Raw genomic sequence first — 13325 nt, 5'->3', positions numbered from 1 at the left:
ATGGAGCTCCGATACTATGAGGAAGCGCATCTGCCCCAACCACTCCCCAAGACACAAGGGCATACAATAGAGGTTAGACTGTTGTGTGGTGCTCAGGGAGGAGTTAAGATAGGCACGGGGTGGTAGTGAAGAGTTACCAGATGGCTGGGCAACCACTGCAGAAACAGTGAGGGAGACAGCGAGTACTTGGTGTGACATCTGGACAGAGGAAGGAAGAAAAGGAGACTGTGATGGAATGAGGAAGTACAGGAAAGTATACAGAAGAAGAGGTTGCAAAAGAAGTGGGATAGTCAGAGATGAAGAAAGTAGACAGGAGTACAAGGAGATGCGGTGTAAGGTGAAGAGAGGGGTGTCCGGGTGGCCTGGCGGTCTATTTCATTGCCTACCCACACAGGGATCGCCGGTTTGAATCCCCGTGTTACCTCCGGCTTGGTCAGGCATCCTTACAGACACAATTGGTCATGTCTGCAGGTGGGAAGCCGGATGTGGGTATGTGTCCTGGTCGCTGCACTAGCACCTCCTCTGGTTGGTCAGGGCGCCTGTTCAGGGGGAGGGGGAACTGAGGAGGATAGTTTGATCCTCCCACGTGCTATGTCCTCCTGGTGAAACTCCTCGCTATCAGGTGAAAAGAAGCGGCTGTGACTCCACATGTATCGGAGGAGGCATGTAGTAGTCTGCAGTCCTCTCCGAATCAGCAGAGGGGGTGGAGCAGTGACCGGAATGGCTCGGAAGAGTGGGGTAATTGACTAGACACAATTGGGGAGAAAACCCCCCCAAAAAAACCCATAACAAAGTGAAGAGAGGTGGTGAAGGAAAAGGCGTATGGCGAGGCGTATGAGAGGTTAGACACTAAGGAAGGAGAAAAGGACTTGTACTGATTGGCTAGACAGAGGCACCGAGCTGGGAAGGATGTGCAGCAGGTTAGGGTGATGAAGGATAGAGATAGAAATTGGCTGACAGGCGAGGAGAGTGTGTTGAGAAGGGGGAAGGAGTACTTTGAGGAGTACTTTGATTATGATGAAAAAGAGAGAATGTTGGATGAAGGGATAGGGAATCAGGAAGTTTGGTGGATTAGCAAGGAAGAAGTGAGGGCAGCTTTAAAGAGTGGAAAGGCGGTTGGTCCAGATGATATAGTACCTGTGGAGGCATAGAGGTGTTTAGGAGAGATGGCAGTGGAGTTTTTAACTAGATTGTTTAACTCAATCTTGGAAAGTGAGAGGATGCCTGAGGAGCGGAGAAGAAGCATACTGGTTCCGATTTTCAAGAATATGGGTGATGTGCAGAACTGTAGCAACTACAGAGGTAAAAAATTGATCAGCCACAGCATGAAGATATGGGAAAGAGTAGTGGAAGCTAGGTTAAGAGGAGAGGTGATGATCAGCGAGCAGCAGTATGGTTTCATGCCACGAAAGATCACTACAGATGCGATGTTTGCTTTGAGAATGTTGAAGGAGAAGTAGAGAAGGCCAGAAGGAGTTATATTGTGTCTTTGTGGATTTAGAGAAAGCATATGACAGGGTGCCGAGAGAGGAGGCATAGTATTGTATGAGGAAGTCGGGAGTGGCAGAGAAGTATGTAACAGTGGTGCAGGATATGTATGAGGGCAGTGTGACTAGTGATGAGGTGTGTGGTAGGAATGACGGATGGGGTCAAGGTGGAGGTGGAATTACATCAAGGATAGACTCTGAGCCCTTTCTCATTTACGATGGTAATAGACAGTTTGACGGATGAGATCAAGCAGGAGTCTCCGTGGACTATGATGTTTGCAGATGACATTGTGATCTGTAGTGAGAGTAGGGTGCGGGTTGAGGAGAGCCTTGAGATGTGGAGAGATGCACTGGAGAGAAAATGAATTAAAGTCAGTAGGAGCAAGATGGAATACCTAAGCGTGAACGAGAGGGAGGACAGCGGAATGGTGAGGATGCAAGCAGTAGAAGTGATGAAGGTGGATGAGTTTAATTACTTGGGGTCAACTGTTCAAAGTAATGGGGAGTGCGGAAGAGGAGGTGAAGGTGAGTGCAGGCAGGGCGGAGAAGAGTGTCAGGAGTGATTTGCGACAGAAGGGTACCAGCAAGAGTTAAAGGGAAGGTTTACAAGATGGTAGTGAGACCAGCAATGTTGTATGGTTTGGAGACAGTGGTACTGACAAAAAGACAAGAGGCGGGGCTGGAAGTGGCAAAGTTGAAGATACTAAGATTTTCATAGGGAGTGATGAAGGACAGAATTGGGAATGAGTGTATTAAAGGGACAGCTCAGGTTGGATGGTTTGGAGACAAAGCAAGAGAGGCAAGATTGAGATGGGTTGAACATGTGCGGAGGAGAGATGCTGGGTATATTGGCAGAAGGATGCTGAATATGGAGCTGCCAGGGAAGAGGAAAAGAGGACGGCCACACAGGTTTATGGATGTGGTGAGGGAAGACATGCAGGTGGCTGGCGTGACAGAGGAAGATGCAGAGGACAGGAAGAGATGGAAACAGAGGTTCCACTGTGGCGACCCCTAACGGGAGCAGCCGAAAGTAGTAGTCAAAGAGAAATCTGGAATTATGTTTTTTAATACTGATTAAATGAGAGAGATGTGCTGCTTTTGCAGCAGCTAAAGCACAAAGAAACTCTCTTTGGATGTAAAGTAGGTGGTGTAAAGTGAGACGAGCCAGGGGGAGAGAAAACAGCCCTGAGGAGCACCTGTACTGAGGGTGTGAGGTTAGGTTATTAACTTTCACCCTCTGTGGCCTGTTCCACAGGAAGCTCCGAATCCTGTGGCATATGGCTGGGTCAATGTTCATATCCAAGAGTATGCTAAAGAGTTTGAGTGGGTTGATGGAGTTGAAGGCGGAACTAAAGTCTATGAACAGGATGCGTGCGTAGGTGTTTGGTAATTCCAAGTGTTGCAAGGCATGGTGGAGGACTATGCTAACTGCATCCTCAACAGACTGGTTGGCTTGATAGGCAAATTGATATGGGTCAATCATTGGGGAGGTGCAAGACTTCAAGTATGACAGAATGAGACGCTCAAATGCTTTCATGGCCACAGATGTTAGGGCAACTGGTCTGAAGTCATTGAGGCAAGTGATCTTTGAAGACTTTGGCACAGGAATGATTGTATAGAGTTTGAAACACAGTGGGACTACGGCTTAGAGAGGTGTTAAATATGGTGGAAAATGTTGGGGCCAATTGTTCTGCACAGTGGCTCAACAAAGCAGGACTGATGCTGTCTGACCCTGCTGCTTTCCTAATGTTCAGCTTCTTGAACGTTGCTCTCACCTCATCCTCCTGGATGCAGAATGGTGGCATTGGAGTGGGAGTTGGGGGGATGGCTGGTGGAATAGGTTTTTCAAACCTTGCATAAAACCCATTTAACTTATCTAGGAGGTCATGGTCATTATCTGGAGGGGAACAGGGGCGTTTTTGTAGTCTGTCATTTCCTTAACATTTTTCCATATTGTTAGTAGAAGAGATTTTTTCCAATTTTGTTGCGTAGCTGGACTTTGCTTTTCTTACTGCATCTTGCAACTTATACTTGGCTGCTCTGTGTTTATCCGTTTCCGTTTTTGTATGCCCAGTTATTTTCTTTGTGTAGGAGGTGTAATTCTTTGGAGAGCGAAGTTTTTTTTTATTGCCATACAATGTCACTGTTTTGGTAGGGATGCAGAACTTGGTGTATGACGTCACTGTGTCAGTGAGTTCATCAAGATAGTCGCAAGCTGCACTAAAATATATTTCAATTAGTGCATTCTCAAAGCACCCTCGAAGCGTTTGAATGGCATCCATGGACCAGGACCTGACAGATTTGGATGTTTTCTTAATGGATTTAAGTTTTTGTATGTATTTTCGGATAAGGAGTAACACAGCGTGGTCAGACTTCCCCAGTGGAGCCCTCAGGAATGCACGGTAAGCATTCGAAGTTGAGCAGTGGTCCAATGTTTTGTTTTCTCTGCTATGGCAAGTGACTTGTTGCTTATAGTTCGGGAGTTCGAGGGACAGGTTCGTATGTTTGAATTCCCCTAACATAACGACAGACGTGTCGGGGTTGGGGTTTTCAACAGGGGAAACGTGTTGCGAGAGTTCGCTAATCGCCGTGTTAGCATTAGCTTGTGGTGGAATGTAAACACCGACTAATAGGATTGAAGCGAGTTCTCTCGGGAGGTAATATGGGCTGCATTTCAAACTGACGAATCCAAGATCATAAGAGCAGCAGCGAGGAAGGAATTTTAGTTCTTACACCTGCTCTGATTGACTCGTGGGATAAATTGACTGACCTGTCGGCTCTGAAGATAGTGAAGCCGGGGGGTTACCACTTGATCCTGCCATGTCTCGGTAAAGCAGAAGGCTGAGCAGTCTCTGTAGTATCTGTCGGTTTGTCTAAAGACAGAAGTTCATCCATTTTATTTCTGAAGGATCGCACATTGGATAAGATCAGTGCCGGCAGTGGGGGCTGATAGGGCCGTCTGCTGAACCTGGAGAGCACCCCTCGTCTCCGTCTCCCTGTGCTAGGTGTATTTCCCCAGGGTGGCGATCAAGTCAAGTCCATTTTATTTGTATAGCTATAGCCCAAAATCACAAATTACTTACACATTTGAAACCAGTATATCCTCTTGGAATGTTGGCAGAATGTTGGCAAATGTAGTCCTCCTGGAGTAAAGCGGCGACTCATGATGGTACTTCCATAGACACGATGCTTTCCAGACATAAACCATAGACAAAAATGCAAGACACGGCAGCCGAGCAGGAACCGAGGTAATTGTTACGGGTCTAGATAGATCGATGCCATCGGCTATCCACTAGTTTACCTTAGATACACATGACCCGCGCTCAGGAACATGTTACATCACTTTGAAGATACTTGGCTGCACTGAGCAACTCGTGTGTGTGTCATTCTTTATAAGATAGCCTACTGAAACATGGTGTCAGAAGTCGGAGAACTTATTTCTTATTTTACTAGCTCGCATGTTTAAGTTTGTAGGCCTGAGTAGGTCACATGTCGGAGGATTCCGATTCAGAGCAAAGTACTTCTGCTGAAGACGTTGTCACAGAGGAGCTAACGCTAGCATTACCGGCGCCGATAGCATCACATACAATGGCAGCTAACGTGAATATTCCACCACCGTCCCCGATGAGCTTCACAGGCGATTGGAGTGTCAATTGGGACATTTTTCGGGCCGAATATGAAGACTACGTCCTCGTCACGGGCATACTTGGCAAGGACAAGAAAATACAAGCGGCTACTCTAAGAAGTGTGATGGGAAGTGAATGCAGGCATATTTACCGCCACAATCTGAACCTCTCAGAAGATGATCAAGGGGATCCTGACGCCATACTGAGAGAGTTGGGGAAATACTTCAAGCCAGCAAAAAACACAATATACGAGAGGTACATTTTCGGGAGTTGCAAGCAGGAGGAAGGAGAATCGTTTGATACCTTTGTGACGAGACTGAGAGAGAGGGCAGCAACCTGTGAGTATGGACAGTTGAAAGATGAAATGATCCGTGATAAGATAGTCCTGGGAGTTGCAAGCGAGGCCGTTAGGCGCAGGCTGTTGAGAGAGAAGGATTTGAACATGGTCACAGCTATTGACATGTGTCGCGCAGCAGAGCAAACTGACATCCGTATGAGAGCAATGGAGTTTGCAACAACACCGCAGCCGGAGGCAGTGCATGCCGTTTCTAGGCAACCCAGACAAAACCAATGGAAACAGAGCAATCCACCCAGAACAGCAGGAGATGCAGGCAATTGCAAATATTGTGGCAGCTCGCATTCAAGGGGCAGAGAGCATTGCCCGGCCTTCGGCAAACAATGTAGGTCATGTGGGACACTTAATCACTTTTCTAAAGTGTGCTTAAAGAGCAAAAAGGGGCATGCTGAGGGCAAGGTAAACTGTGTGGAATACACAGAAGAACCCCCAGAGCATAGTAATGATGCAGATGATCTGTACATGTTTGAGTCAATCGGCGCAGTGCACACCAAAGGAAAGAAGTGGTTTGTGACTCTGAAACTCCACGACAAGCCACAACAATGTCAGCTGGACTCTGGAGCCACCTGCAATGTAATGGGCTTTCAAGACAAGAAAAGGCTGGCCCCAAACACACCTCTCCGCCCGAGTGACACCAGACTGAAGCTGTATTCGGGGGAAACACTGAGCTCTATGGGCACCTTTGAGACTGACTGTACTGTGAGAGGCCAAACACACAAGCTCTCATTCGAAATAGTGAGGACCAGCCAACATCCTCTTCTGTCAGGCTCCACCTGTGAACGCTTAGGGCTCATGCATTTCACAATTCCAGAGGATGTGCTCAAAATGGAACACACACAACCAGGAGCCCTAACTAAAGAACAGCTTATCAACAGATACAGTGACGTGTTCAACTCCCCTGTGGAATCCGTGCCTGGGGAGGTCCATTTTGACCTTGATCCTAGTGTTGCTGCAGTACAGAGTGCCCCTCGCAATGTCCCAATCGTTATGAAAGCAGCAGTCAAAGCCCAGCTGGACAAGTACGAGGCTGACGGCCACCTTGCGCCTGTCACAGATCCTACAGATTGGATCAGCAACATGGTGATTGTTAAAAAACCGGAGAAGCTGAGAATATGCATTGACCCTAAACCATTGAACAAAGCCCTAAAGCGCTCTCACTACATCATGCCTACCTTGGAGGACATTTTGTATAAATTGCCCAAGGCCAGAGTCTTCACGTTAGTGGACGCTTGGGATGCATTCCTGCAATGCAAACTGGACTATGAGAGTAGCCTCATGACCACGTTCTGGACCCCCTGGGGGAGGAAGCGGTGGCTCAAGCTACCATTTGGAGTATCGGTGGCGCCCGAGGTATATCAGCGCAAGCAGCACGAGCTCCTCGCCGGTCTGAAGGGCGTTGAGCCCATTGCAGACGATATCCTGGTCATCGGCTGCGGGGACACAGACAAGGAGGCTGGGGACGACCACGACGTCAAGCTTGCGGCGTTGATGGAACGCTGCCGCGAGGTCAAGCTTCGCCTCGGCCTGAAGAAGTTGCAGTTCAAGGTGGCTGAGGTGCAGTTTCATGGCCACATTCTCTCATCTGCTGGACTGAAGCCCGATCCAGAGAAGGTGAGAGCCATTATTGACATGCCGAACCCAACAGATGCCAAGGGCGTGCAGCGTCTCATTGGCTTCGCTAACTATTTAGCCAAGTTCATGCCTCATCTATCTACTGTCTGCGAGCCGTTGCGACGCCTGTTGGACAAGGACACACCCTGGCACTGGCTGCCTAAGCACGAGGCGGCGGTTCATGAGCTTAAGGCGCTGGCGACAGCCATGCCCGTCCTGCGCTACTATGATGTAACTAAGCCAATCGCAATCCAGAGCGACGCCAGCCAGAGCGGTCTCGGTTGTTGTCTCATGCAGGAAGGTCAGCCCATCGCATTTGCCTCGAGGGCTCGTACCCCCACCGAAAAAAACTATGCACAAATTGAGAAGGAGTGTCTCAGTATCGTCTTCGCCTGCCAGAGGTTTCACCATTACCTATATGGCCGCGACCCAATCACAGCAGAGACGGACCATAAGCCTCTGATCTCTATTTTCAGCAAGCCACTTCTCAATGCGCCCAAGAGACTCCAGAGCATGCTCATGACTCTGCAGAACTACGACCTGAGGGTAATCTACAAACCAGGCCCAGAGATGTTCATAAGCGACACGCTCAGCAGAGCTACGGCTGGATGCTCCGGCAGAGGGACTGCATATCAGCGACACGCTATCTGCTCTCTGCAACAAGAGCAGGAAGACATACAGCACGTGAACCAGGCAAAGTACCTGAATGTGACTAACCAGCGGCTGGAGCAGATCAGACGACACACCGACAGAGATGAATGCTTACAGGCACTGAAGAACACTGTTCTCGTGGGCTGGCCAGATGTAAAGGAGGAAGCGCCCCTCATCGCTAGGGAGTACTGGCCCTTCAGGGATGAAATCAGTGTGCAGAACGGAGTTCTGTTCCGGGGGCAAAAAGTCATCATCCCAAAGTCACTCCGCCCAGAAATGTTGACGCGCATACATTCAAGTCACATAGGGGGTGATGCATGCTACCGACACGCTCAAGAGACATTGTACTGGCCCAACATGCAGTCAGAGATAAAGGACTTTGTAAGCAGCTGCTCGACCTGCAATGTGTACGCCCACAATCAGCAAAAGGAGACCATGCTCTCTCACGAAGTACCAACCAGGCCATGGCAGGTCTTGAGCATGGACCTATTCAGCTTCAGACAGAAAGACTATCTCCTAATAGTCGACCACTATTCCGATTTTTGGGAGATTGAGCTTCTACCCGACATGTCTGCAGAGACAGTCATCAAGCGATGTAAGGCACAGTTCGCCCGACATGGTCAGCCAGAGAAGGTTATTACAGACAACGGCCCTCAGTTCACAGCTCAGTTCACACGGTTCGCTTCTGAGTGGGAATTTGAGCACGTGACCTCCTCTCCCAGACACCCGAAAGCGAATGGCAAGGCCGAGTCGGCCGTGAAGATTGTAAAAAAATCTTCTGCGTAAGGCCGCGCATGATGGTGAAGACCCCTGGAAAGCCGTGCTTCACTGGAGGAATACACCTACGGAAAACATGGGCAGCAGCCCAGCACAACGCCTCATGTCCCGCCGGTTGAAGACGTCCATCCCGGCGGCAAGCAAGCTCCTGGAACCAGCTGTTGTCGTGGGCGTCACTGAAAAGCTGCGCCACAGGAAGCAACTCGCCAAATCCTTCTATGACAGATCTGCCCGTGAATTGCCGGCACTTGAAATTGGGGAAGTCGTACGGATGAAGCCCCTGCCAGGTGATAACACTGGCCGCTGGAGAGTCGGAACTTGTCTCCGCAGGGTTGCGCCGAGGTCTTATCTTGTGGACATTGATGGCTCCCTGTACCGTCGTAACAGGATCGATCTCAGAGTGGCTGAGCCAGCTGCACGAGCCGCGCACGATCCTGTTGAACCCGCTGCGGCACACGCACCGGACGGGGATCCAGCTACAGAAACTGTCATTGAGACCCCTCAGGCTGTGTTCGAGCCGAGCCCCATCAGGTCCATGCCCAAGGCGCCATCTACTCCTGTTGGCGCTCCGCGTTCGGATGGACACACTTACACAAGGGTTGGACGGCTGTCTAAACCTCCACTGAAACTCACTATGTAATCTGAATAATGTTGATGGTTGCTATGTGGGAGAGAGGGGGAAAAGAGGAGAAATGTTATCATACGCTACTGTGGTTATTACACTGGTATGGGATAGGAAGAGATTTACTGCTGTTGCACTGTTATTGGTTGTTCATATATGAAAGTAATTTTATTTTGCACTAACTTCATGTGTATGTGTTTATACTTGGAAAAGGAGGATGTTACGGGTCTAGATAGATCGATGCCATCGGCTATCCACTAGTTTACCTTAGATACACATGACCCGCGCTCAGGAACATGTTACATCACTTTGAAGATACTTGGCTGCACTGAGCAACTCGTGTGTGTGTCATTCTTTATAAGATAGCCTACTGAAACAGTAATGCTCGCGGGCGGCCATCTTGAAGTGACAGAATTAATAAGCACGCAGGCCACGCCTAGGCCCCAGGGTCTGCTTGGGGTGTGGTCAGCCAGGGAGGGCATTTCGTCAGGGAGTGCCCCCAAATCACCTAGGGCTCAGAGTAACGCCTAGGGGCCCGCGTAAAGGGGGCTACGCGGACCCCGCCCCAACCTTAACTCCAACCCTGTTTTCTCAGCTGCGCCGTCAATTTTATTTGTACAGCCCATTATCACAAATTTGCCTCAGTGGGCTTTAAAGCAATACAACATCCCGTCCTTAGACCCTTACACTGGATAAGGTTCAACTCCCAAAAAAAAAAAACGAAACAAAAAACCCTTTAACAGGGATAAAAAATAGTAAGAAACCTCAAGGAGAGTGGAGAGCAACAGAGGAGGGAAGTCTCTCCCAAGACGGGCAACGTGCAATGGATGTTGTGGGTACACAATTTACAGAATACAACATTGAAAGAAGATAACGGAATTATAATGGAATTATAAAATACCTGAATATGATGAGGAGGATGCCAAGCAGTATCCAGATGCCACCGGAACAGCCCAGGACCTGAGCCACGTGACCACCATCACTATGTAGACCTGACAGGAGGACAGACTACACATGCACATGGGAAACTCGCATCACACCATTCACATACACGGCGGAAGAGATGATAGAAAAAAAAATTAGTCACACATCTGAGTGAGAGGATACAATATTGAAACAGGATAACAAAATTATATGGATTTATAAGGTATTTAAAAAGAAAATGTGATGAGGAGGATGCCAAGCAATGTCCAGGTGGTGACCACCATCACCATGGAGACCTGGGACGACAGACTGGATGTGTACGCAAGGGAGACTCACATCACACCATTCACATACACAGAAAAAGAGAAAGGAGAAGACATCATTCAGAGAGAGAAAATACATGTGAGAGAAGAGAAAAGTTTGCAGTAGAGTCAGTCTATATTCTATAATCTCGTCGGCAGAACAGCGCTTGGTAAATTCATGGAGACAGAAACCGACCTGCCATGCAGTACACGTTTTGGAGCACTCAAAGGCAACTAATTGTAGGCTAAAGCAAAAAGATGAGTTTTAAGCTTGGATTTAACGGACCCAACAGACTCTTGATTGTCTGATGACAGCAGGCACGTTATTCCGGGGCCTGATAGGAAAAGGCCCTGCCACCAGCTGACTTCTTGGTACACACAGGAGCCATGTATTTTGAAAGTGGAGAGCTCGAAATGGAATGTACGGTTTAAGGAGATCAGACAGCTATGATGGGGCAAGCCCATTTAGGATTTTATAAGTCAGCAGAAGCACCTTGAAATCTGGTGTAACATGGATAGGAAGCCAATAAAGGGAGCCATGAATTGGTGTAATATGGTCAGTTTTTCTAGTTTTAGTTAAGATTCTAGCTGCAGCATTTTGAACCACCTGAAGACTTTTAGTACTAGCATGTGGCAGACCTGAAAACAACATTAAAATAATCAAGTCTGGATGGAAAAAAAATGCATGTATTAGAGTCTCTGCATCAGCTATAGACAAATACAGAAAATATAGAAAAAACAAATTTTAGCTATGTTACGCAAATGGGGGGAAAAACAGCCTAGGTGATTTCTTTAATGTCGATCAAAGGAAAGGCTGGGATCAAATGTAACACCAGGATTTTTGGCTGCCACACTCTGTGAAATCAGAGTTGTCAATTGTTTTTTTTTTTTTTTTACTTGATCAAATTGGTGTCTGTGTCTAGCAGGGCCAACAACCAACGTCTCAGTTTTATCCAAATTTACAAGCAGGAAATTTAGTAACATCCAGTTTTTCACAGCAGCCAAGCAGGCCTCTGAATTAGTCATTTGAGTATGATCATCAGCCCTTATAGGCACATACAGATGAGTATCATCTGCATAGCAGTGGGAATTTATTCCATGACTGCATATAGTTTGGCCAAGAGGTTAAATATAAAGAGAGGAAAAAGTAGAGAACCAAGAACTGAGCCCTGGGGTACACCGTATTTAACTTCAGAAGAATTTTGATGTGATGTAATATTATGATAGCAGTCACAATGTGCTCTTCCAGATGAATAGGACTTAAGCCAAGAGAGAGCTAAGCTGGGGAGACCAAAATTAAATGTATTCTGTCTAATAGTGTATAGTGATCAATGGTATCAAAGGCCATCAACAGGAGGGGCCCAACAGCACAGCCAGGGGAGCCAGGTTCCACTCCCCCAGAAGCAGATGACAACACATGTCTGGAGCATGTCATCGTGCTGGGGCGTACCTGTGTTGGGGACTCTTGTTATGTCCCTGTCACAGTGGAGACGATGTCCTGCTCTGCTCTAGTGGACATAGGGTTGACTGTGACCTTGATGAGGCCAGATGTGGTGCTGGGCTGGCATCAGTTTGAGCTCACCACTGTGTGACTGCACTGTCACAGGCAAACTAGTACCTCTGAAAGGCAAAGGCATGTTGACTGTGACTGTAGGGGGTAGGTTGATGCGTCACCCGGTGTGGATAGCTGTGGTGCAGGACCCGTATATCCTAGCTTTGGATTTTTTTGAGGGCTATGGGCTGCCAGCTGGATCCAGAAGGAGATACAGTGAGCTTCAAAGGGGGGCCTGCTGTCACCATAGCCCCCGTTGACGTCCTTACCATGCCCCCTGTCAGACTTTTTACACCAGACACTAGTGCAGTGGGGACCCCCCCCCTTGTCTCATTGTCTTGTGACACCCACCCGGCACGAGCCCCCCTTCACCACCCCCAGCATGAGCCACTCAGTACCAGTCCTGTCCCTGAGGCCTCAGATGAGAGGAGGGGGTGCTGTCTGCAGTAATGGAGGTATAAAGGAAGAACTGTGGCAGCCTAGAGCCCCAGCAGCAGGAGCATCTGTGGCAGCTGCTACTGTAGTTCCAGGGCAGTTTTGCAATGAGTGATGAGGAGGTGGGGAGGACTCACCTAGTATAGCACAAGATGGATACAGGGGACGCACAGCCTATCAAGTGTCACCCCTGGCACCTCCCTCTGGCTCGTCAGCAGGCTCGTGATGAAGCTGTGTTGACCATGCTGCAGGCAGAATCATAAAGCCTTCTGACAGCCCCTGGGCAGCAGCCGTCGTTCGTCATGGATCACAGAAAGAAAGGCAGCTGGTGGCTTTGCTCGGACTGCAGGCTGGTGAATGAGGTAACAAAGAAAGATTCATACCCCCTGCCTCACATCGACAAGTCCATGGAACTAGTCTTGGGGTCTTGCTGATTCTCCTCTTTAGACCTCTGCAGTGGGTATTACCAGGTACCTCTCTCTCCAGAGGCCAGACCCAAGACAGCCTTCTGTACCGGGTGGGGGTTGTGGCAGTTCAAGGTCCTCAGCTTTGGACTTTGTCATGCCCCTGCCACCTTCGTGAGGTTGATAGACAAGGTGTGCTGGCTGGTATTCCCCGACAGCAGTGCCAGTTTTACCTTGATGACATCTTGGCGCATAGCAGCTCCTTCGAGGCTGCCCTGGGATCCCTGTGGCTGGTGCTGGAAAAGGTCCAAACAGCTGGCCTAAAGCTGCACCCTGAGAAGTGCCACTTTATGCAAAGAGAGGTATCCCTTTTTGGGGCACAAGGTGGGGGGGGGGGGCACCGGCACCATGGAGGAGAAGGTGCAAGCTGTCGCAGACTGGCCCACTCCCACCAACCAGAAACAGCTGAAGAGCTTCTTAGGCCTGGCCTCATACTACAGGAGGTTTTTACGAGGTTTCTCATGCACTGCTGCACCCCTATTTCAGCTGCTACAGAAAGATAGTGACTTTGTGTGGACT

This window comes from Lampris incognitus, chromosome 14 (assembly GCF_029633865.1).
Source record: "Lampris incognitus isolate fLamInc1 chromosome 14, fLamInc1.hap2, whole genome shotgun sequence".
NCBI classification, from domain to species: Eukaryota; Metazoa; Chordata; class Actinopteri; order Lampriformes; family Lampridae; genus Lampris; species Lampris incognitus.
Note: the sequence above shows the minus strand (reverse complement) of the source record.